Here is a 24,165-nt window from a genome sequence, read left to right on the forward strand (position 1 = left end):
GGCTCAGGTATTTTGTAGTGTATTATCTTCCACTCATGCTGCTAGTCCTGGCAGTTCCTGCCCAGCCTGGGTCCCTGGGCACTCCCTGCCACTCATGCTTTGTGAACAGTGTGAGGCTTGCTGGCTATCTATTGGCAGTCCAGAGGCCCAGGTGGAGGCTGGGCTGGTCGAGGGCCCAGGAGCCTCAGGGCAGGCCTGTTTGTCTGCAAGGGGAAGCAGCTTGTTATTCTCAGGGGGCACATAGTCCAGGGCTTGGTCCAGGTGGATGCATATAGGATTCTTGCTGCCTTCACTGCCCACAGGGTTTTGGTGCTGTGTGACACAGGACAAGTCACTCCCTCTCTCAGTCTGGGAGACCTCATCTGTGACTGTGCTCAGGGATTCACTCTCAAGCCATCTGGTCAATATGACTGACAGAAGTGCGCCACAGCCTGAGTAAGGAGGTAGTACTGGGGGCCTAGGAGTCCATCATGAGGTCCAGATGTCTGTGGGAATTGGCTTGAACTTTCGCCTAACCTGTTTGGATGTGTTCAGCGGCAGCCAGCCCGCTCTGGCATCTCCTGGGAGAACTCAGGCTCCGTCAGCCAAGGGAGCTGTGCTCAGTTCCCCTGTGTTTAGTAGTTCCTCACCCCCACTTCCAACTCCTGCTCTGTTTTGGATTTAGGCAGAAAACTCCATCTGGACCCTCTCCTCCCTTCTTATTTTGGCCACCATTTAGGCCCTGGGGTGAAAGAAAGTTAATAGGATTCCCGGTTTTTTCTTTGCCAGGTTCTCCCCACACCCCTTTATGTCCCATGCTCTGTTCTAGCCAGATTTTTTTTCCCAAAGCCAGGGTGGGCGGTGGAATCACAGGCTGATCCTGGAAGGCGCTGGGTCAGCTGCACAACCACGTGGCGGAACTGTGAGGAGTTGAAAACCCGCTTAGAAGGGGCCGGGTAGGGTGTCATTGTAGAGAAGAGGAGGAAGATAGTGAGGAAAAGGCCACACATACCAGGATACAAAGGTCTGAACTGAGAAGGCTGGGAACATTTGGGGACCTTGGGGAATCCAGTTTGAACACAGCATAAGATTTCCTGGATTTTTTTTTTTTTTTTTTTGAGACGGAGTTTCGCTCTTGTTACCCAGGCTGGAGTGCAATGGCATGATCTTGGCTCACCGCAACCTCCGCCTCCTGGGTTCAGGCAATTCTCCTGCCTCAGCCTCCTGAGTAGCTGGGATTACAGGCATGTGCCACCATGCCCAGCTAATTTTTTGTATTTTTAGTAGAGACGGGATTTCACCATGTTGACCAGGATGGTCTCGATCTCTCGACCTCGTGATCCACCCGCCTTGGCCTCCCAAAGTGCTGGGATTACAGGCTTGAGTCACTGCTCCCGGCCTCCTGGATTGTTTTGAAGGAGGGTTAGGATAGAAGGGTATGGGGAGAGATGGGCCCCAAGCCCCACCCTAAGAGGGAGGAAGGGGTAGGCTTTCCTGCAGCCTCTGGCTGGGCTGGGCTGGTCACAAAGAATTGTGCTTATAGGGATTGTGGGAGGGATTGTTAAGGGCTGTTTGTTCACCGGCTGCAAGGCTGCCAAAGTTCAGTCTGATAAGAGGGAAGAAACAGATTCCTTGAGTTTTGAAATCCCAGATAGCTGCCTTCTCTTAGCTGGGCCCACAGATACTGACAGTTGATTGTGGTGCTGCTGCAGCTCTGTCACCTCTTCCTGAAATACACAGCTCCTGGCTTCAGCCCAGCTGGGTTTCCCCTGCCTGGCCACGGGTTCCCTTTCCCATCTGCGGTCAGCTCTGCACTGGGGGAGGGGGCAAACCCGGCAAGACTGAGCTCATTCTGAGCCTGACTCAGGAGTTTGAAGCCTCCCCAGGAGTGGCGCCAGGGCTGTGGACAGAGTAATGACTTCCAGATCTTTCTCTTCCATTTTGGTCTCAGGGTTACCCTGCAGCTCAGCCAGCCAGAGCTGGGGCCTTTACCCCAGAGCACTGGGAGGTCTGGCTGAATTAGAAATGGGGATCTGATGAGATTTGCTTGTGTGGAGACCACTTTGGGTTCCCTATGAAGAAGGAATTGGAGGCGGTCTGTTTAGTAGATCTGGGGCTTAAGTGGTTAGGAGGCTGCTGGAAGTGAAGGATGACATTTCCTTGGATGGAATGATGGAGCAAGAAATAGATCTGAGAGACATTTTGGTGGTAAAAATCAGTTGGGATTTGTAATAGATTGGCTGTGAGAGGCTGAGGAGGAGGGGGTCACATATAACTCAAGTTTCAGGGTTAGATGGATGGGAGTTCCTTTCCCAGAAATTGGGAATACAGAAAGAAGACTGGGTTTGAGGGGCTTGGATTATGTATGTATGAGTTTGATTTGGGGCAGGTGGAGTTTGAAATACTTTGGGAAACCTCTAAGGTATATCATCTAAAGAATAGCATCCAGAACCACGCACTGTGGCTCACACCTGTAATTCCAGCTCTGAAGGAGGCAGAGGCGGGAGGATAGCTTGAGCTCAGGAGTTCGAGACCTGCCTGGGCCATGTAGTGAGACCCCATTCTTCACAAAAAGGAAGAAAAAACAGACAAAAGGATAGCATCCAGAAATTAGTGGGATGGATGGGTCTGGTATTTAGGGGAGGGACTGGCATCATTTGAAAAGCCAGAGATGATCAGGTATGGTGGCTCATGTCTGTAATCTCAGCACTTTGGGATGCTGTAAGAGGATTGCCTAAGCCCAGGAGTTCCATACCAGCCTGGGAAACAGGAAGATCCTGTTGGTACAAAATATTTTAAACAGTAGCTGGGAATGAATGGTGATACACACCTGTGATCCCAGCTACTCAGGAGGCTGAGGTGGGAGGATTGGTGGAGACTTGGAGGTCAAGGCTGCAGTGAACCATTTTTGTGCCACTGCATTCCAGCCAGGGCAACAGAGCGAGCCCCTTTCTCAAAACAAAAGGAAATCCAGAGATAATTTTTTTTTCTATTGTGGCCAATTTTTTTTAAAAAATTAATTAATTATTTATTTTTTGAGACGGAATCTCCCTTTTGTTGCCAGGCTAGAGTGCAGTGGTGCAATCTGAGCTCACTGCAACCTCTGCCTCCCGGATTTAAGCAGTTTTCTTGCCTCAGCCTTCCAAGTAGCTAGAATGATAGGCACGCACCACCATGCCCAGCTAATTTTTTTGTATTTTTAGTAGAGATACGGTTTCACCATGTTGGCCAGGATGATCTCAATCTCTTGACCTTGTGATCCACCTGCCTTGGCCTCCCAGAGTACTAGGATTACAGGTGTGAGCCACCACGCCTGGCCCAGAGATAATTCTTAAAGGTCGAAAAACACTTTTTTTTTTTTTCTTTTAATTGAGACGTGGTTTCACGGTGTTGGCCAGGTTGGTCTCCATCTCTTGACCTTTCGATCTGCCTACTTTGGCCTCCCAAAGTGCTGGGATTATAGGCATGAGCCACCACGCCCGGCCGAAAAACACTTTTGAGGGCTGGGTGCAGTGGCTCCCGAATGTAATTCCAGCACTTTGGGAGGCCAGGGTGGCAGATCACAAGGTCAGGAGTTCGAGACCAGGCTGGCCAATATGGTGAAACCCCATCTCTACTAAAAATATAAAAAATTAGTTGGGTGTGGTGGCATGTGCCTGTAGTCCCAGCTACTCCGGGGGCTGAGGCAGGAGAATCACCTAAACCTGGGAGGCGGAGGTTGTAGTGAGCCGAGATTGTGCCCCTGCACTCCAGCCTGAGCAACAGAGCGAGACTCATCAAAAAAAAAAAAAAAAAAAAAAAAAGGTTTTAGCCCCCATAACCCCATAATGCATTGCAAGATGAGAAATGGAATGTAGGATCCTAACTTCTTGTTACATTCTATATTCATGGTCATGTTCTCTTTTCCTGACCATTTCCTTGTTCAAGGTATGGCTCGACAGCAAAAGGCATGACACCCTTCCCTGCTGAGGCATCCCTGTGGTTGGGGGACTCTGATGGTGGGCAGTGCTTACTCTAGGCCACTCTGGAAGATCATGTAGTCAGGGTCTCCCTCACCATCCGAATGTTTGGGCAGTGTCCCTGGCTGGAGAAGGACTTCCTGGCCAGAACTGAGCCACTTACAGGAATCCCCGAACGTTGGTACCCAGACCACTTCTGCTCTTGTGGGCCTCTGAGCTGCGTTGACTTATCAGGGGTGGAGATTTTATTTTATTTTTTTAATTTCTTTTTTCTTTTTTTTTTTTTTTTGAGACGGAGTTTCGCTCTTGTTACCCAGGCTGGAGTGCAATGGCGCGATCTCGGCTCACCGCAACCTCCGCCTCCCGGGTTCAGGCAATTCTCCTGCCTCAGCCTCCTGAGTAGCTGGGATTACAGGCACATGCCACCATGCCCAGCTAATTTTTTGTATTTTTAGTAGAGACGGGGTTTCACCATGTTGACCAGGATGGTCTCGATCTCTCGACCTCGTGATCCACCCGCCTCGACCTCCCAAAGTGCTGGGATTACAAGCTTGAGCCACCGCACCCGGCCTATTTTTTCTTTGTTTTTTTTTTTTTTTTTTTTGAGACGGAGTTTCACTCTTGTTACCCAGGCTGGAGTGCAATGGCGCAATCTCGGCTCACCGCAACCTCCGCCTCCCGGGTTCAGGCAATTCTCCTGCCTCAGCCTCCTGAGTAGCTGGGATTACAGGCACGCACCACCATGCCCAGCTAATTTTTTGTATTTTTAGTAGAGACGGGGTTTCACCATGTTGACCAGGATGGTCTCGATCTCTTGACCTCGTGATCCAACCGCCTCAGCCTCTATTTTTTCTTTAAGACGGGGTTTCACCATGTTGGTCAGGCTGGTCTTGAACTCCCAACCTCAGGGGATCCGCCCACCTTGGCCTCCAAAGTGCTTGGATTACAGGCATAAGCCATCATGCCCAGCCCAAGGGTGGGGATTTTAAGGGCGAGTTCAGGGCAGCCCTTGTGCATCAGATGTCAAGTAAGTAGCTTTATAAAGTTCTTGCAAATTGAATGGAAAATGGTTGTACATGTGTGCAAGGTTGTATCATTTGTACTTCTTTAATTACACCAGCCAAAAATCCAATTTAAAGTACCCTTTGATGAAAGGGAAATCGTTTATTCAGGTGCCTGTGGGTGTGTCTGGCTGCATGTGGGGAAAATGATGCCGTTCTTGGTTCCCACGTGATAGAAGGTGCCTGCTCGTGGCACAGGTCTCCATCCTCTCAGGATCTCTTCTTAGGATGCCTGCAAGAGTCCTGGGTTCACTCTGAAATGGAGTCTGTATACAACCCCAGGCCACGTACTGTGGCTGGGTGCATTTGGTACCCTGAGCACCCAAGCCTGGGTTATAGAGCACAGAGATGGCAGCTGGAGAGAGATGGTTTCCCAAAGAACTATTGTTCATGATGAAGATGTTTTGTATTGAGCCAGGCATGGTGACGCATGCCTATAGTCCCCATTACTTGGCAGCCTAGGGTGGAAGGATTGCTTGAGTCTAAGAGTTCAAGTACAGCCTGGGCAACATAAAAAAGATGTGATAGGCTGGGCGCAGCAGCTCATGTCTATAATTCCAGCACTTTAGGAGGCTGAGGCAGACGGATCACCTGGTCACCATGATGGGTCTCTACTAAAGATATAAAAATTAGCTGGGAATGGTGGCGTGCACCTGTAGTTCCAGCTACTCCGGAGGCTAAGGCCGAAGAATTACTGGGACCCGGGAGGCAGAGGTTGAGGTGAGCCAAGATTGTTCCACTGCACTCCAACCTGCATGACAGAGTGAGACTGTCTAAAAATAATTAATTAATTAATTAAAATTAAAAATAAAAGATGTGATATGTTGAGGCAGTGCCAGGTACCATTTTGACCCATGGAGACCTTGCTTTGCCCTAGTTCTGTTGCCATTTATTAATTTACCTTGTTAAAATTGAATGTTAGAATGTGGAATGGAACTTAAAATCATTGAGTCATTCCATTTGCAGATCAGGAAGTGGAAGTTGAGAAATTTGCCCAATGTCCCCAAACCAGGAGGCAGAAGAACTGAAGCAAGAGACCAGGTTGTGTGACTTGCAGGCAGGGGGCTCTTTCCAGTGTGAAGTGCTGACTTTTTATTTGTTTGTTTCGGGATAGAGTCTCACTCTGTTGCCAAGGTTGGAGTGTAGTAGCTCCGTCTGGGCTCATTGCAACCTCTGCCTCCCAGATTCAAGCAATTCTCCTTCGTCAGCCTCCCCAGTAGGAGAGACAACAGGCATGTGCTACCATGCCTGGCTAATTTTTTGTATTCTTAGTAGAGACAGGATTTCACCATGTTGGCCTAGCTGGACTCAAACTCCTGACCTCAGGTGATTTGCCCAACATGGCCTCCCAAAGTGCTGGGATTACAGTCATGAGCCTGGACCCTGGTCTGAAGTGCTGACTTTTTTGGCAAATGGTCTCTTTCTCCTAATGGCCTGGGGGTGATCTGTATAGTGGCTGGTGTTAGGAAGGGTTCTGTCTGAGACGCAGACCCTCAGTGACTTCAGCTTCCTGAATGCCCACCCATCTCCTTGTCTGTTTCTTGCCGGGACTGGGATGAGGACATGGCTTTGGTGTGGCTGTGCTTTCTGGATTCTGTTGGGGGATTTGGGGCAAGTCATGCTCCCCATCTGTCTCTTCCTTTGGAAGAGTATGCCCAGGACATTGGTGCCAGTTTCAGGTACAGAAAGATAAAAATGGTGCTCTTCTGAATTCAATTCTCCGTCACCTCCAATTTGTGAGGGGACAGGTATTTGACTCAGCTTGGCAGAGCCAGGAATGGGTGTTGTACTAAGAGCTCAGCAGTGTGCTCTGGGCTTTGAGCCTCTGACTTAAGACCTCAGTTCAGTCTTAAACACAGGTGAGCCACTTTGCTGGGATCTCTGGTCCGGAGGGCAAGGCTGGCCTCATGAGGGCTTTGGGCTCTTTGAGGGTGTGGCATTATGTGTATATTAACAAAATGCTGGCACGTCTGGGAGCTTTGGGGCAGTGCTCACCAGCTCCTTGGTTCTCGGGAGTGAAGTTTGGAACTGGATGCTTTTATTCTGAGCCTCCCTCTCCTGTGTCTTTCCTCTTGCCCTTCAGATGTTTGCTGACAGCCAGTTCTCTCCTGAACTATCTGCCAGCCCAGACTGACCTCTGTCCGCCTCTCCTGCTCGGCACTCAGAGGACCCTGCCTGTTTCTGTCTGGGGCCAGGTTCTAACCGATCTCCCAGCCCTGTCTCACACATTCCTGTGGCCTTTGGCTTAGCCACAGTGTCCCCTCTTGTCCCCATTTCCTTCCTCTCTGTGAGGCTGAAACTCGATGTTATTTGGGTATCTAGCACTCCACAGCCTACGGTCATTGCTCATTTCATCTTTGCAGGGAGTGTGTGAGGTTAGCAGGCTGGTATTAGCATGGTCATCTTACAAATGGAGGACCTGAGGCCCAGAGAGGTATGATTTGCCCAAAGACCTACAGCTACTCTGCTATTGAACACAGCCAGTTCTGGAATCAGGGTCCTCCAGCATTGGGCCATTGTTCACTGTAAAATGTTAGTGCAGTCTGGGTGCATTATGGGCTTAGGCCCCTAATTCCAGCACTTTGGGCTCTTTCCCATCTTGCAAGATGGCGGGTGAAAAAGTTGAGAAGCCGGATACTAAAGAGAAGAAACCTGAAGCCAAGAAGGCTGATGCCGGTAGCAAAGTGAAAAAGGGTAACCTCAAGGCTAAAAAGCCCATGAAGGGGAAGCCCCATTGCAGCCGCAATCCTGTTCTTGTCAGAGAAATTGGCAGGTGTTCCCGATCTGCCGTGTATTCCAGAAAGGCCATGTACAAGAGGACGTACTCAGCGGCTAAATCCAAGGTTGAAAAGAAAAAGGAGAAGGTTCTCGCAACTGTTACAAAACCAGTTGGTAGTGACAAAAACGGCGGTACCCGGGTAGTTAAACTTTGCAAAATGCCTCGGTATTATCCTACTGAAGATGTGCCTCGAAAGCTATTGAGCCACGGCAAAAAACCCTTTAGTCAGCACGTGAGAAAACTGCGAGCCAGCATTACCCCCAGGACCATTCTGATCATCCTCACTGGATGCCACAGGGGCAAGAGGGTGGTTTTCCTGAAGCAGCTGGCTAGTGGCTTATTACTTGTGACTGGACCTCTGGTCCTCAATCGAGTTCCTCTGCGAAGAACGCACCAGAAATTTGTCATTGCCACCTCAACCAATATTGATATCAGCAATGTAAAAATCTCGAAACATCTTACTGATGCTTACTTCAAGAAGAAGAAGCTGCGAAAGCCCAGACACCAGGAAGGTGAGATCTTCGACACAGAAAAAGAGAAATACGAGATTACAGAGCAGCGCAAGATTGATCAGAAAGCTGTGGACTCACAAGTTTTACCAAAAATCAAAGCTATTGCTCAGCTCCAGGGCTACCTGTGATCTGTGTTTGCCCTAACAAATGGACTTTATCCTCACAAATTGGTATTTTAAATGTCCTAATAATCTAATTAAATAACCGATTACCTTTAAAAAAAAAGAGAAAAAAAATTCCAGCACTTTGGGAGGCTGAGACAGGAGAATTGGGGTTAGGAGTTCAAGACCAGCGTGGGCAACATAGTGAGACCCTGGCTTTACAAAAACAATAACAGCAAACAAAATGATAACTCATAGGTATGAGTTAATCACATGTGGGGGTGGGGATACCCTAGCCTCACAATGGGGAGGCAAATAGCTTGAAAGTGGAGTCAGGTGGTATTGTGTACACCTGTGGTCACAGCTACTCAGGAGGCTGAGGCAGGAGGTCAAGGCTGGAGTGAGCCATGATCCCACCACTGTACTCCAGCATGGGCTGGAGTAAGACTTTATCTCAAAGAAAGAGGGGGGCCCTGAAAGTGGGCCCTGGGCCCCCACCTCCTCATAGCCCCCAGGTCATCCCTGCACAGCCCCAGTCCCTGACAGCGCCATCATGTGGGCAATCCCTGTGACCCCAAGCTGTATAATAAAGCCAGATAACAAAGACAGCTCCCTGAGGCCACGGTAATGGACCAAGGTCTGTGTGTCCCTCCCTTCCACATCCCCCCAAAGTTGAAACAGTAGTGCATGGCACGATGGATGTTGTCTTGGCAGGGAGCTTATAACTCAGCTTAGGCCAGATCCAGGAGGACAGACCACTCCTGAGGATGGGCAGCAGGGACTGAGGAGGGGCCCTGGCCTCCCCCACTCTCACTTTTCTCACCCAGGGGTGACGCTCAGAGGCAGTGCCAGGGAAAGGCCCCCTTTGGGCCTACTCACAGCAGCTGATATTGCCACTTTCCAGAGGTGGTAAAGTGATTCCCTGGCAACCAGGGAGCCTGCCTGAGTAGGTCACAGCCTGTCGTCGGCTCCTCAGGAAAGAGGAATACTCCTCAGCTGGAGCTTGGGAGACCCAAAGGCAGGTGTGTGCTGGGCTCTCGGGGCACTATCCTCCCCAGCCCACGTTCTAGAGCTGAACCTGAGTGAGCAGGGAAAAGCAGGGTGCAGGGCAGTGATTTTTCCCAAAGCCACCTGCGGGCTTGGTGCTTGAAGTTATCAGGTGGCACCAGGCTGGCCTTGGGCTCATGATGACCTCTCTTCTTAGCTGGAACTACCAGGGTCCCTGTTGGAAAGGAAATGTCCATAGGACAGAGCAGCTGAGCAAGGGGCTCACCTCTGGTTCCCTCTGTCTTTTACTCTGTGTTTCTTCACCTTTACTCTGGAGGGGCCGGGCCAGGTGGGAGGACATGGCTTCCCTTTAATCTTCTGGTCCAAGCATGGATACAAACACTTTCCTTCAGTTTCCATTAGCATAGTTGCCACAGACTCACCTTTCCAAAAGACACTACTAAATATAAAAGGAGAGCAAAAGAAAGCTAAAGATAGAGTGTGTGAAGAATAAAAACAGCCTGGCTCACAAAGAACAGGTTACTGGTTTGTTTCCAGGGCTTTCAGACCCTGCCCTGCTCTTCCCCTTCCAGGAGATAACCACCACCAGGGCCAGCAGATGTCTGCAGGCCCTTTTGTCAGGCTCTGTGGCCTCCTAGTGCTGGCTTGCCTCCTGTCTAGGTTATCCTCTAGAGCCCGTGCTACCAGGAAGCCTCTCCTGTGCCACCAGGAATCCTCTCCAGACTACTTGACCATCCTGTGGTCAGATCTTTGTTCTGCTCTCTTCTCTACCCAGGGCTCTTGGCTGTGGTGGTGAAGGGAGGGATGCCTCCTTCCCTAGGTCTCCTAGGGGATTGGCATCTGTGTGACTAGACCTTTTAGGAGCGCAGTCTTGTTCCAAGTAGGCCTTGTAATATGACCTACCTCTTGTCATACTGCTCAGGCCAGCTTAGCCCATGATCTGCCATACAAAAGGCTTTCTCCAACATCTGATCTTGGCAGAAACTATAGACATCTCCCCACCTGGTTCCTTCCTCCCACTGGGCCACAAGAATAGTAACTGATAAGTTAGAAGTTGGCCTGGTTGATGGAAGTTTTTTGGGTAGGCTGGAGGAAAGAGTGTTCTAGGTTTGGGGGGAAAGAAAACCCCCACCACATGTTAATGAAGAAAGTAGATAAGATCATGGCCACAAAGTTCAGTTTCCAGCTTGTGGCATCAGCTCTGCCTCCTGCTTAGCATCTGGGTGGGGCCCAGGAGCCAGACATGGCTCCAGACTCCAGACTCTAGGCTGCTGCTTGTTGGCATTCACAGTACACCCATTTCATTCTCCGTGTTCACTTGCAGTCCCAAGTAATGAAAAGAACCACTGCCTCACAGGGAAAAGTAGGGGCAGGATAGACTAAGAAGGAGGGTCAAGGCCAGGAGTGGTGGCTCACACCTGTAATTCTAGCACTTTTGGCACTTTTGGAGGTGGAGATGGGCAGATCACCAGAGTTCAGGAGTTCGAGACCAGCCTGGCCAACATGGCGAAACCCTGTCTCTACTAAAAATACAAAAATTAGCTGGGCGTGGTGACAAGCGCCTGTAATCTCAGCTACTCAGGTGGCTGGGACAGGAGAATCACTTGAACCCGGGGGATGGAGTTGTAGTGAGCCGAGATCATGCCACTTCACTCCAGCCTGGGTGAAAGAGTAAAATTCTATCTCAAAAAAAAAAAAAAAAAAAAAAAAAAGAAGGGGGGTCAAGTTGTGCTGTCCCCACCCAACTGATAACACAGGAGCCTTTTGGAGAGATTCGACTGGTACAAAGTAGGCCTCCATGCCTGCAGCCTGGACTGTTGCTGTCACCATATTGCCTGGCCCCAGCGGCTCTGACACACACCCCACCTTCACCATATTGCCTGGCCCCAGCAGCTCTGGCACACACCCCACCTTTGGAGCTTGGCTGGGCCGGAGGACTGAAAGGTTACAGGCAGAGGTCATACTGGCCCTGTGGAGGAGGTGAGGCACATGACTGTGGCTGATGATAAGAGCCTGTTTTCACCTGTACTTTCAAGTGTACTTTCACCACTACTAGCGAGGCAGGTGAACTGTTCTGACCTCTGGTCACCAGTCTAGGACAGGGAAGCCTCTGAGACCCGAGGCTGCTGCACCCTCAGGGCCTCATGTCCCAGATGCTCCCAGCATTCTCAGGGGCTTAGCTTGTCCTGTGAGTTGGAGCTTTGTGCCGAGCCTGTTTCAGAATGCCAGCCAGATCACTGTGCCCTCTGGTTTCCCGAGGGCCTCTGTGCCTATGCAGTGGCTCCACAGACCCTGTTTTGTGGCTTTCCTTTTAACTGAAGCAGTCACTTCCCCCACTGCCTGGGCCCGTCTTGCAGGTTTGCAGTGCTGATGGTTGGATTGTGACCTCTCTCCTGGTACTCTCTCCCATACTGTCACATCCCTCAGAGGATCTGGGGATAGATGCTGGGTTTTTAAGTCCATTTCTTCAACTCTGGGCAGAAAGGACTGTGGCCTGGAGGTTCCAGAGCCTGTCTCCTCTTTCCCTTGGTATGCATGGGCAGGACTTGGAGGTGCCCTAGCTTAGCCCCTTGGCATCAGCCCCTGCTGGGGTCTAGCAGGTCTGACCTTTTCCAGGGTGGCCAACCTGCCAGAGCTTACAGTAGAGGGAGGGTAGGACCCAGACCAGAGCCCCTTGCCATGGTGCAGCCTTGGGAAGGGGCAGGCAAGGGCAGTGGCAGACAGCAGAAGCACCAGTCGCATTGCTTTCTCCTAGGCGAGGGGCAGAGTGGCCGGAGTCAGGAGTCCTTGATGTTGACATCCAAGAGTTGGGAGAGGGGGAGGGAATGCCCTGCCCTCCCTGCCACTTCACGTGACTTGCCCTGGCTCGGCTTTTTAGGAGAGCGTTTATGTTCCCGCCCTGGAATCTCCTCCTCCTGCTGTGTGCCCTTGCTGGAGGTTGTTCCAGGAAGCCCATGGTGTGGGGGGCTTTGCTGCTATGAACTGATTTCCTGCTAGAGGGTTGAAGGTTACCTGGAGAAACTGCTCACTTTGCTGCCCTTTCACTCCTCTTCTGGAGAGGACAGTGGAGTGCACAGAGGTTCTTTTCTAACCCTTTCACACCCAACCTGGACCTCCACAACCAGGCTATTCTGTGTATCTGGGGAAGCCAGGGCTTGGGGAGGAGTGGACTGACCCATGTTCTGTGAAGACTGAGGAGGGCCCACTTTGATGAGGGTGAGTTTGGCAGGGAGCATGGTCCTGCTTGCCGAGGGGTGCTATCGGTGCAGGACTGCACCTGCCTCTTCCTCCTTGAAGCCCTAGCTCTGCCCTCAGCAGCAGTGCCCCACTGGTACTTAAGTGTTCCTGTCATCAGCTCTGCCTCCTTACAGAGGGGAAAGCTACAGTTGGGACCCTGAGCTGCCAGTCTCTGAGCTCAGCTGCCCCTGCTACCTTTGGAAGGCCAGCCCTCCTGGCGGAAGGCTGGCTGTCAAAACCAAGGAGCCCTGGCTTTGTAGTAGGCTGGAGGGCTTGCAGGAAGTCCTCAAAACAGAGGAGCCCATTTCTGTGCTCCTCGACAGAGCAGGAAGCTGGCCTGATTGTTTCCAGAGGGAGCCACCAGGCCTTTGGAAGAAGGGCTTGGCTAAGGGGTCAGTGACACAGCCCTTGACCATGAGGGAGGCGGCCAGGGATCTTCCCAGTCTGGCTGCCACTGCCTGGTGTCGATCAATAACTGTTGGCAGAACGCACGCATCCTCTGCTTTTCTCTTGTGATTCAAAGCATACTCCAGACATGCAGACAAGCGCAGAAGGGAAAAAAGGACCCTGACAGCTCCTCGGTGGCTCCTTATTATACATCTGTGGTGTGACCAAGATCAGAATCATAAGCAGTGATGAGCAGCCAAGCTGCACGGCTTTCTGAATCCTGTCTTTAAAGGAAATCAGAGCAAACTGTCAGCACCTTAGTCCCTTCATCCTGGGAGGTAGTGTGGTCCAGTTTAATGGCCCCTTGGAGGCAGTGAAAGGGCAGGGCTGGGAGATAGTAACAACCCCCCCACGCCACCCTGCACTCTCCAGACCCTCCCTGGCTTCCCCTGGACCATCATTTATTCATCCCACTTCTCACTTCCTCCAGAAGTCTCCCAGGAAACTTGGGTTTCTCCCTGTCTCCTACCTTCAGGGTCTTCCACCCATCTTCTGCCTCTGTTAATGTCTAAGGCTTTGGGCCCTGCAGAGAAACCCCTTATTATAATAGCTTTGTATTCTAGACTCTTTCTCCTGGCTTGTGGTTCTCTGGCCTCAAGCCTCAGGGAGCCATTTAGAGCCAGCTCAGGTCAGGTCTCTGCTTTGCATGGTATGCTAAAGTGGGGACTAGGGAAGGGGTCATGGCCGAGTCCCACAGAATGGACGCACACCCTCCTCTGCTGGGTCTAGGGGTAAGGATCAACTAAGGAAGAGCTGGCCTTGAAACTACAACCTTCCTGGAGGCTGGTGCCTGCTGGGAGCAGGGCTGTGGGGAGGAGGGTACCTGTGCTTAGCCAGACATGGGAAGGGCGGGCGGGGAAGTGCTGGGGTGCTATGGAGCCAGAGTCAGGGCTGTGTGGGAGGTGTTTGTTCCTTGTGATGCCTATCCAGGGCCATGAACTTTGCAGAGCTGTGGCCTTTAATCTGCCCAACCTAGGACCATAGCCACAGAGTCAGTGCTTTATGTGTCTTTATATAATCCTCACAGAACCCCTTTGAGTTGGGTGCTATTTCCGTTGCACAGATCAGGACCATGAGACAAGTTACATGGCCACTAGCTGACAAGTGGCAAACCCACAATGTGAATGCAAGTTTCTCTAGGTACTTTGTTTATCTGGAGATGCTTTGAGCTGAGGTGAACAGATGAGTGATCTGGAAAGCCCCAGCTGGGAGGACTGAGCCTGCGATCTTAGGGGAGTGAGCCGCAGGAGTTCCAGGTCAGCAGCAGTGTGTGTTCCCGGGCCCTTAAGAGCAGTAGGTCCCCACTGTCCCTGTTACGGTCCAGGCAGCTGCTTCAGCTTTACAAGCACACCTGTTTCCCACAGGCTCAGATTTGTTCAATCTGGTTTGTACCTGAGGCCTCATGTTTCTGGGTGGTCCAAGAGAAGTTAGAGAAAGCTCTCACTTCTAGAATGTCAGAGATGGAAAAGTGGGGGCAGAATATAATTATCACTTTCATGTACATACTTATATAATTCATAAAAATGGTTTCAAAGCATTTTTTTTATAACCATCATTTCTTCTGATTTTTATAGCCCTGGGCTTATTCAGAGAGATGATCCTCAGTTGGGCAAACATTTATTGATGTCTCCTTGCAGGACAGTGCTAGGCCTTATAGTGGTTCAGAGATGAGGAATTAAATAGCATGGTCTCTGTACCCTCAGAGTTGGTTGGGTTTCTAAGTGAGAGGCACATACATGTCTTTTTAGTTTCTGTGTAGATCTTAATAAATGTGGGTCAGATTTGGCCTGGGATCCAAATTAGTTTGTAAGCCCTAGAGAGCAGGGTCTGATAAGAGATGAGGCTGGGCAGGAGAGCCTTAGGGATCTCTGAATGCTGTTTATGTTAAGGATCTTGACCTTGGCCGCATGAATAAGGGCAACCCATCTCATGCTTTTGAAATACATTAGCAGTTGAAAGAAATAGGTAAGACTGGGAGTCAGAGTGGTGGTCAGCAGTAACCAATGCTGAGGTCATCTGGGAAGAAGAGAGGAGGTAGGATTGCTTCCTTTTGATAAAGAATCTTGGAAGCTGGGCAGGGTGGCTCATGCCTGTAATCCCAGCACTTTGGGAGGCTGAGGTGGGTGGATCACTTGAAGTCAGGAATTTGAGACCAGCCTAGCCAATGTGGTGAAATCCCATCTCTACTAAAAATACAAAAATTAGCTGGGTATGGTGGCACACATTTGTAGTCCCAGTTCTTAGGAGGCTAAGGCAGGAGAATCATTTGAACCTGGGAGATGGAGGTTGCAATGAATCAAGATCACACCACTGCCCTCTAGCCTCGACAGAGTGAGAGTCCATCTCAAAAAAAAAAAAAAAAAAAAAAAGGCCAGGTGTGGTGGCTCACGCCTGTAATCCAAGCACTTTGGAGGCCAAGGCAGGCGGATCACCTGAGGTCAGGAGTTCAAGACCAGACTGAGCAACACAGTGAAACCCTGTCTTTAAAAAAAAAAAAGAATCTGGCCGGGCGCGGTGGCTCAAGCCTGTAATCCCAGCACTTTGGGAGGCCGAGGCGGGTGGATCACGAGGTCGAGAGATCGAGACCATCCTGGTCAACATGGTGAAACCCCGTCTCTACTAAAAATACAAAACACTAGCTGGGTGTGGTGGCGCATGCCTGTAATCCCAGCTACTCAGGAGGCTGAGGCAGGAGAATTGCCTGAGCCCAGGAGGCGGAGGTTGCGGTGAGCCGAGATCGCGCCATTGCACTCCAGCCTGGGTAACAAGAGCGAAACTCCGTCTCAAAAAAAAAAAAAAAAAAAAAGAATCTTGGAGCATTGGAGCCTTGGAGCCTGGGCAATAAAGCGAGACCCCATCTCTACAAAAATAAAATAATTATCCAGGTGTGGTGACATGTGCCTGTAGTCCCAGTTACTTGGGAGGCTGTAGCAGGAGGATCACTTGAGCCCAAGAGTTTGAGGTTGCAGTGAGCCGTGGTGACATCACTGCACTCCAGCCAGGGAAACAGTGAGACGCTGCCTCTAATTTTTTTTTTTTTTTTTAAGATGGGGTTTCACCATGTTGGTTAGGCTGGTCTTGAACTCCTGACTTCAGGTGATCTGCCTGCCTTGGCCTCCAAAGTGCTTGGATTACAGGTGTGAGCCACCATGTCCAGTCCCCTGTCTCTAATTAAAAGAAACAAAATAGCCTTTTTTCTTGGCCAGGCACGGTGGCTACACTTTGGGAGGCCTAGGTGGGTGGATCACCTGAGGTCGGGAGTTTGAAACCAAAGCCTGACCAAAAATGCAAAGCCCCATCTCTACTAAAAATACAGCAATTATCTGGGCATGGTGGCGGGTGCCTGTAGTCCCAGCTAGTTAGGAGGCTGAGTCAGGAGAATTGCTTGAATCCAGGAGGTGAAGGTTGCAGGGAGCCGAGATCACACCACTGCACTACAGCCTGGGTGACAGAGTAAGACTCCATTTCAAAAACAAACAAACAAAATATTTGCCTGGAAATTAAAAGTAACTTGCTTAGCTTATTGGTTAATAGTCTAGACTAGAATTTGGCTCCTGAATCAATTGTTCTGATTTTCAGTGTAACTTCAGGCTGGGCCTGTGCAGGCAGACTAAGGACTTGAAGAGAGTTAGATGGGCCCTCCATCAGCGGTGTTTGTACAGCCAGTGTGCAGTTTTCACTAGTCAGATGCAAGACTGAAGTGGTCAAGTGATGTGGAAGAGGCTAAGGCCCATGTTACTTGGTCAGTGAGGGCCTGCCCAGACCACATTTGAAAGATCCTGTTTGCGTGTCTGCACGCCCTGCGCCTATCCTTCTGTGGACTGGAATGAAGGTAGCATTGGGTATGGGAGAGCAGTTTCAGTTGGGTCTTTTGATCAGTTTACCCCAGGGCATCTTAGTCTCCTTCCCTTATGGTGTTGGCTAGAGTTCTGTGAATCTTTTTAGAGATGGTTTGATACCTATTCCCAAGAGATTAGTATTGGTGGGGATCCCCAGTCCCCTGGTACAAATAGTTAAATCCAATGCATCCAGTCAAGATGGCACTGTAAATTTATACTCTAAACACATAGCAGTAATACATAAAAAGATAAAACTCTAAAAACATATTTATGCATACCCCCACTTTTCTACCCCCTACCACACTCAAAACGATAAACATCCCTGTGGATAAGAACTAGCAACACAAAGAAGACAGCAGGGCTGAAGCTGCAGGCCTGCTGGTCTCTGAGTCTGGAAGCAGAAATTTGGGCTAACAGAGCTATAAAGTGCTCCACTTGGAGCATGGAATTAGAGCTAGGAAATTGCTTGAATCCATAGGCTAGAAAGTAGCCTGAGAAAAGTTGCCACCAACCATTTCCTGGGGCTTTAGCTTTTTATTTTTTATAGAGACAGAATCTCTCTCTGTTGCCCAAGCTGGAGTGCAGTAGCATGATCTGAGTAGCTGGGACTACAGGAACATGCCACCAGCCTTGACCTCCCTGGTTCAAACAATCCTGTCACCTCAGCCTCCTGAGCAGCTAGGGCTATAGGTACTCACCACCATGCCCAGCTAACTTTTTCCTTTTTTTGAGATAGAGTTTCACTCTTGTTGCCCAGGCTGGAAAGCAGTGGCTTGATCTCAGCTCACTGCAGTATAGGGTTTGGGAAACCCCGTCTCTACTAAAAATACAAAAATTAGCCAGGCATGGTGGTGCATGCCTATAATCTCAGCTACTCAGGAGGGTGAGGCAAGAGAATCACTTGAACCTGGGAGGTGGTGGTTGCAGTGAGCCAAGATTGCGCCACTGCAATCTTGCAGTGGGGACGGAGCAAGACTCCGTCTCAAAAAAAAAAAAAAAAAAAAAAAAGAGAGAATAGTTGTAGATGTACTTCAGTAAGAAGAAAAGTAAACCCTTGAAGAAAGAGCATGTTGTTAGTGCCAACAGTGAGCACAGCAGTGGACATGTTATGTTTGTAAATTGAATTGACTATTAACAGGATATTAGGATGCAAGTAGCAGAATAACCCTCAATTACTTAAACTGGAAAACAGTGGATTAGCTTATAGCAAGAATTGTGGAGGTCAGTAGTTCCAGGGTTGGAGCAGTAGTCACACAGCAACACAAAGGACCCTGGATCTTTCTACTCTGCCATCCTAGGGTGCAAGATGTTTATTGTGGTCATGAGGTGGCTGCCACAGCTCCAGACATTATATCATCACCCTGTAACATCCCAGGCAGGAAGACAGGGAGATCTTAGGAGAAAGGAAGCTTTCTCTTCATGTGCTGCTTTTTTTTTTTTTTTTTTTTTTTTTTTTTAAAGATGCAGTCTTTGTCTGTCGCCCAGGCTGGAGTACAGTGATGTGATCTCCGCTTACTGCAACCTCCACCTCCCAAGTTCGAGTGATTCTTGTGCCTTAGCCTCCCGAGTAGCTGGGATTACAAGCACCTGGCACCACTCCCACTAATTTATGTATTTTTAGTAGAGATGGTATTTTACCATGTTGCCCAGGCAGGTCTTGAGCTCCTGACCTCAGGTAATTTGCCTGCCTCAGTCTCCAAAAGTGCTGGGATTACAGGTGTGAGCCACTGTGCCTGGCCCCTTGTTTGGAAAGGAGAATCTTTCCAACATGGCCTTAGCAGGTACTCCCTTGGGTGTCATTGGCCTGAGCTGGTCCATCCTCAGACCAATTCCTGGTGAAAAAGGGACAGGCTTGCTGTGGTTGGCTCTGGTTGGCTTTGGCCACTCTTGCATCATCTGCCAGGATGGGGTCTTTAGCTGCCCTAACAGATCAGGATTCTGTTGGCAAGCAAAAAAGAGAGTGGCCACTGGTAGGCAGCCAGCAGTATGCCACAGACGGCAAAACACAGAAGCAACAACCAAAAAAAACCACCAGGATCTAAATGGGCTTTTAATTTTTTTTTTTTCAGGGAAAACTAGAATCGACCACATTACTGAGGAAGAATAAAAATAAAGTAGATAATTTTAAACCACACCAAATTTCTGTCTTGTAAGAGAATGGCATTGCTGTCTGGGTGCGGTGGCTCATGCCTGTAATCCCTGTACTTTGGGAGGCCGAGGCAGGAGATCACCTGAGGTTGGGTGTTCGAGACTAGCCTGACCAGCATGGAGAAAACCCATCTCTACTAAAAATACAAAATTAGTCAGGCGTAGTGGCACATGCCTTTAATCCCAGCTACTCGGGAGGCTGAGACAGGAGAATCGCTTGTACCTGGGAAGTGGAGGTTGCGATGAGCCAAGATCGCACCATTGCACTGCATCCTGGGCAACAAGAGCGAAACCTCGTCTCAAAAAAAGAAGAGAATGGCATTACTGAAAAACTGAAGACTTCATCAAAATGTACATATGCTAACAATATAAGATTAATCACTAAAAGAAGAGGAATATAATTTCCAAACCAGGAGCGGGGGACATGTGGTGAGGGAGGCTGGAGTCAGGAAGATAAAAAAGAGTAGACAAAACACTAAGATAGTAACATAAGTCCAAAGCAAAATGGATTAAACTCAGTCTGTTTGAAAATAGCGACAACAACAGTATCAGATGAAATAAAAAGCAAAGAAGTCTGAGGGCTGAGCAAGGTGGCTCATGCCTGCAGCCCCAGCTCTTCAGGAAGCAAGTTGACACGATCACTTGAGAACAGGAGTTTGAGACCAGCCTGGGCAAAATAGCAAGACATCATATCTACAACAACAAAAAACCAACAAAAGTAGTCTGGACTGGGCACACTGGTGCACTCCTTTAGTCCCAGCTACTTGGGAGGCTGAGGCAAGAGTCAGAGTGCAAGTCCAGCCTGGGCAAAATAGCAAGACCCTGTCTTTACAAAAAAAAAATTAGCCAGGTCTGGGGGCATGTGCCTATGGTCCTAGCTACTTGGGGGCCTGGGGTAGGAGGATCATTTGAGTACAGGAGGTCAAGGCTGCAGTCAGCTGTGATCCTGTCACAGCATTCCAGTCTGGGCAGCAGAGTGAGCAAGATCCTGTCTCAAAAAAGTGGGGAAAAAAGCTGTCTAAAGTGTGGAGAGACCTCGTCTTCCCCACATAGGTGGTTTAAACTTTTTCATAAAATAGAGATAAGGTCTCAATATATTACCCAGGCTCCAACCCCTGGACTCAAGTGATCCTCTGGCCTCAGTCTCACAAAGTGCTGGGATTGTAAGTGTGAGCCACCAGAGCCAGTCGAGAATTGTCTTTTTTTTTTTTTTTTTTTTTTTTGAGACGGAGTTTTGCTCTTGTTAGCCAGGCTGGAGTGCAGTGGCGCGATCACTGCAACCTCTGCCTCCTGGGTTCAAGCAATTCTACTGCTTCAGCCTCCCCATTAGCTGGTACTACAGGCGCACGCCACCATGCCCAGCTAATTTTTATATTTTTAGTAGAGACAGGGTTTCACCATGTTGACCAGGATGGTCTCGATCTCTCTCTCTTTTTTTTTTTTTTTTTGAGACGGAGTTTCGCCCTTGTTACCCAGGCTGGAGTGCAATGGCGCGATCTCGGCTCACCGCAACCTCCGCCTCCTGGGTTCAGGCACTTCTTCTGCCTCAGCCTCCTGAGTAGCTGGGATTACAGGCACGCGCCACCATGCCCAGCTAATTTTTTGTATTGTTAGTAGAGGTGGGGTTTCACCATGTTGACCAGGATGGTCTCAATCTCTTGACCTCGTGACCCACTCACCTCGGCCTCCCAAAGTGCTGGGATTACAGGCTTGAGCCACCGCGCCCGGCCGGTCTTGATCTCTTGACCTTGTGATCTACCTGCCTTGGCCTCCCAAAGTGCTGCAATTATAGGCGTGAGCCACCGAGCCTGGCCTGAGAATTGTCTTTCTAGACGTTACTTCATATTTTAGTATAGAGAGGTACAAGAAGATACCGAATTTCCCCCTGCCTACCCTGCCTGAAAACATAGTGGGGCTCCCTCCTGAGGGAGCAGGTGAAGGGCAGAGCAGCTGGTGGGTCTCAAGGGACCATTCATCCCAGCTCCTCTGCTGCGCCCCCTCCCTGTGCCTCAGGGCCCAGCTTCCCCCTCTAAGTCTGTTCTTTATTTTTTTTTCCTTTTCTTTATTATTATTATTTATTTTGTTTCTTTGATCTATCTCCTACAGGAAGAGGCTGTTAGGGTGCAACCTCGACCCTCATGCAGTGAAGGCTGACAGTTTGTTTCTCTAGGACTTCATTGAAAGCCAAAGTGACACTCTTGGTTTGAAGAAGTATGTTAGCTCTTCCCTTCTGGGTTTCTGGCTATGAACTCTGGGCAGCATTAGAGGTACCAGAGCTGAGATTTCAGCTGGACATAAGGCTGACGTTCTGCAGGAAGGCAGGGGCTGCCCAAGGAGTTGGTGCTGGGGAGTGGAAAGGCCTTGAGTCCCTAGGGTAGTGCTGAGGGGTTCATGCCAGAGGCTGATGCCAGGGTGTTGCAATGCGGGTAACTTCAGTTAACCAAGCTTGGGTGGTGAAGCAGCCCATTCTCAGTCAGGTCAAGGACAGGCCTTGCTGCGTTTGAGTTGTCAGGGAGGGAAGGGCTTTCAGTCTCTTCAAGATAACTGGCCACTCCCCAACCCCGCCAGCTTCTTCTACCAGGTTCAGGTGCTGCCTCCCCCAGGAGACAGGGAGTGTTCTGGGTTACTAGGCTGGCAGGGATCTGGGACACAGGGAATCTTTTGATGGTTGTATCCCAGTTAGTAGAAGAGTGCTTTGGGAAGGCAGTGGGGTCTGTGGAAGGAGCTCTAGGCTTGAAGTCATCAGACCTGGCGTGGTATTAAAGCATTTCACTTCCACCTGGCTGACCTTGTTCAGCTGGTCCTGGGACTTCTGCGCATACTAAATGAGAGGCTATCCCTGAAAACACTCAGGTTCATAAAGCATCAGGCCATTGGAGCAGTAGGCTGTGGCTTGATGCCTTTAGAATGAGCTTTGGGACATGTCCTCAGGCTGTGTGGAAGTGGGTGGAGAGAGGAGGCTTTGTCCGAGTGTTGGGCTAGGCTTCTGTCCCTCTCCCCTCCCTCCCAGAGGCAAGCAGCACCCATCCCCCCAGCCTCAGGGCCTTATTTTGACGTTTCTTTTCTCTGCCTGCCAGGAAGGTTGTGTTCAGCTGTGCTGGTCTGAAGCCGTGCTATTCTGTGCTCCATTAGGTTAATTCGATGATGGCTGTCTCCTGGGATCTGACCGAGAATGGCTCTAAAGCTGCTGCAGCCTCCAAAACAGCCCCTGCTGTTCTCCTTTTGGGGCACTCTCCTCCTCAGTCCATTGCTTTGGGGTTTTTTCCCATTTACCTGTGAGCTGGTGAGTGTCTCCTTTGAGGTTCCTTGTACTTGGAGGTGGAAGTAGCTCAAGGTTGCATCTCCTGAAGGTGAAAGGTGAGGTCTTCAGGGCCCTGGCTGCCCTGACATGGACCATTCAGGGGACATTTATTGATAAATGGTCTCCTCAAATTTGTTGTATTTGTGACCATGCCTCTTAGAAGACCATAGTGTTGGCTGGGCACAGTGGCTTACACTGGTAGTCCCAGGATTTTGGGAGGCCACAGCAGGCAGATCACTTGGGGTCAGGAGTTCAAGATCAGCCTGACCAACATGGTGAAACCCCGTCTCTACTGAAAATACAAAAATTAGCCAGGTGTGGTAGCGAGGCCCTGTAGTCCCAGCTACTTGGGAGGCTGGGGCAGGAGAATTGCTTGAACCCAGGAGGTGGAGGTTGCAGTGAGCCGAGATCACGCCACTGAACTCTAGCGTGGCAACAGAGTGAGACTATTAAAAAAAAAAAATAGACCATAGTGTTGCTTTGCTACCTTCTAAATTTCCCTAGTCACTCCCTTTCTCTCTTAGAAGACTATTTCACATCTGGTCTCTTTGTAAATCTCCAACCCCAACAATAAAGGGACCCTCCTCACTGTCTTTGCCACTTGATCTGCTTTGCCACCTGTCCTATAAGTAGCCCTTCCAGGACAACACTCAATCCCATCATCCCCTCTTGCTGCTCCCAGCCCTTGTTCCTCTGTTCACCTCTTTTTCCTGCATCATAAATTTCTACTTCTCTAGTAAATCATTCTTATCAGTATACATACATTCTGGACCATCTCCCAGCCAAACACCATTTCACATTCCACTCTCTTCATCCCATTTTCTTTTCTTTTTTTTTTCAAGACAGAGTCTCAGTCTCACCCAGGCTGGAGTGCAGTGGCTCAATCTTGGCTCACTGCAACCTCTACCTCTCAGGTTCAAGCCATTCTCCTGCTTCAGCTTCCCAGGTAGCTGGGATTACAGGTGTGTGCCACCACGCCCAACTAATTTTCGTATTTTTAGTAGAGATGGGGGATTTTGCCATGTTGGCCAGGATGGTCTCAAACCCCTGACCTCAGGTGATCCGCCTGCCTCAGCCTTCCAAAGTGCTGGAATTACAGGTGTGAGCCACTGCACCCGGCACCCCCAACCCTTTCTTTCTGAAACAGAGTTTCACTCTGTTGCCCAGGCTGGAGTACAAAGGCATGATCTCGGCTCACTGCAACCTCCATCTCCCAGTTCAAGCAATTCTCCTGCCTCAGCCTCCCGAGTAGTTGGGACTACAGGTTCCCACCACCATCCCTGGCTAATTTTTGTTATTTTTAGTAGAGAAGTGGTTTCACCATGTTGGCCAGGCTGGTCTTGAACTCCTGATCCCAGGTCATCTGCTCACTTAGGCCTGCCAGAGTGCTGGGATTACAGGCATGAGCCACCGCACCCAGCCCCATTCCCTCTTTTTGTTGTAACACCTTTATTTTTATTATTATTTTTTTTGAGACTGAGTTTCACTCTTGTTACCCAGGCTGGAGTGCAATGGTGCTATCTCGGCTCACTGCAACCTCCGCCTCCTGGGTTGAGGCAATTCTCCTGCCTCAGCCTCCTGAGTAGCTGGGATTACAAGCACGTGCCACCATGCCCAGCTAATTTTTTGTATTTTTAGTAGAGACGGGGTTTCACCATGTTGACCAGGATGGTCCGATCTCTTGACCTCGTGATCCACCTGCCTCGGCCTCCCAAAGTGCTGGGATTACAGGCGTGAGCCACCGCGCCCGGCCTGTAACGCCTTTATTAAGCTATAATTCACACACCATGCATT

General features: G+C 49.7%; 1 protein-coding gene and 1 pseudogene across 7 annotated transcripts in view; both read left to right on the forward strand.

The window, feature by feature from the left end:
* The window catches only part of ST3GAL2 (ST3 beta-galactoside alpha-2,3-sialyltransferase 2), a 60,855-nt gene that overhangs the window by 9,344 nt on the left and 27,346 nt on the right, over positions 1-24,165 (forward strand). For 2 of the 7 annotated variants that reach the window (XM_074406231.1, XM_010350643.3), the window contains exons 1-2: positions 21,177-21,281; positions 22,203-22,353. The exons of 4 other annotated variants lie outside the window; for them this stretch is intronic. The gene's annotated coding sequence lies outside the window, so the exon portion shown is untranslated. Of the gene's footprint in view, positions 1-21,176; positions 21,282-22,202; positions 22,354-24,165 lie in introns of those variants that run through there. One more of the 7 variants, XM_074406239.1, reaches the window with a different exon arrangement.
* LOC101048592 (large ribosomal subunit protein eL6 pseudogene) lies at positions 4,665-13,918 on the forward strand (annotated as a pseudogene).

Source organism: Saimiri boliviensis, chromosome 1 (genome assembly GCF_048565385.1).
Source record: "Saimiri boliviensis isolate mSaiBol1 chromosome 1, mSaiBol1.pri, whole genome shotgun sequence".
In the NCBI taxonomy this organism is placed as follows: domain Eukaryota; kingdom Metazoa; phylum Chordata; class Mammalia; order Primates; family Cebidae; genus Saimiri; species Saimiri boliviensis.